Source organism: Sebastes fasciatus, assembly GCF_043250625.1.
Source record: "Sebastes fasciatus isolate fSebFas1 chromosome 18 unlocalized genomic scaffold, fSebFas1.pri SUPER_18_unloc_1, whole genome shotgun sequence".
In the NCBI taxonomy this organism is placed as follows: domain Eukaryota; kingdom Metazoa; phylum Chordata; class Actinopteri; order Perciformes; family Sebastidae; genus Sebastes; species Sebastes fasciatus.
The window spans coordinates 106,629-108,015 of NW_027428130.1; positions in this window are offsets into that span (position 1 = coordinate 106,629).

Genomic DNA, 1,387 nt, shown 5'->3' on the forward strand with positions numbered 1-1,387 from the left:
TTAAATATCTCCAGAAGTGCCATAACTTAAGTACGGAAGTTACGTGAGAAATAAATCAACTTTGACTTCTGGATTCACACGGGACATGAACATCTGTCTCCTGGGCGAAAGTCCTGTGTTTTTTGACCCGCCCGTCCACCCCGACCTCCTTCCTATGCGGCATTCAACGCTCTTTATGCTTCCTGCTTCACAATTACATGGATTACATATTAATTGATTTAGTGCTGACCAAAAAGAATGTGAAATTCGTGTCTATGTACACGAATCAATACATTCAATTTCGTTACTATTTCACGAACTGCTGTACGACTGGGCTGGTCATTGTCAAGGCTATCCCAACACAATCTCTTTCTCTGTCCCATTCTCTCTACATCCTCCACTCTACAGGGGAGATGCAGCACTTGGCGTGGTTGATGCTGGTGATCTTAGGTATGGTGCAGGCTGTAGAGGGCTGTCCCGATGTCTGTAAATGCTCCAGGAAGACCGGTCCAGAAAAATCAGAGGTCAACTGTCATAAGAGGGGGCTCCATGCCTTTCCCTCCAAACTGCCCCCTGATGCCTGGATCCTCAAACTAGGTAAATACCTTGTCGTTAATGAAATCATCACTGAGATTACTGTGATGTTCAAGACACTTTATAATTCATCTGACATTTACTGTAAGTAAACATAAGCCATATGGGCTGTAACTGCAGCAGCGTCTCAACTTTCCTACTGCTGTCCAAAGGTGAGAATGGTATCACGGACCTGAAGGCTAATGCTCTGAGATCGACTCCAAAGATTGAGAGTATCAACCTGGAACGAAACGCCATCAAGTCCATCCACCCCCAAGCCCTCTCTGGTGCAAAAAAACTGATGCTCCTCAATCTCTACGGCAACCACATCACCAACCTTCCACCGAGGGGATTCCAGGTAAAGAGTTTGGAGAGCAATAGATTACATTTACAGCAATCACAACGCAATAATCTAAACACAAAAAAAACATTGTTCCTTCTGTGTCTCTAGGACCTCCTGAACCTTCGCTTTCTCATGCTGGGAAATAACCAGATTGGCATCCTCAAACCTCAGATGTTTGCTGGAATGAGGAACTTGTCAGACTTAGATCTTCCTCTCAACGCGATAACAACGCTCACCTCTAATGCCTTTAAGCCTCTGATCGCTCTCAAAGTTCTGGACCTTTCCCTGAATCGCATCCAGAAGATCTCTCCTAAGGCCTTCACTGGACTCAGACAGCTCATGTTCCTCAACTTGGACAATAACAGGTCATCACATAAGCCCCTTTAGTGGATGCTGCTATGATCCTCTCAATGCCAAACATATTGCACTTATTTATACCATAGGTAGATAGGTTTTCTGGGATATTGGGATGTCATGTTGGATGATACTACA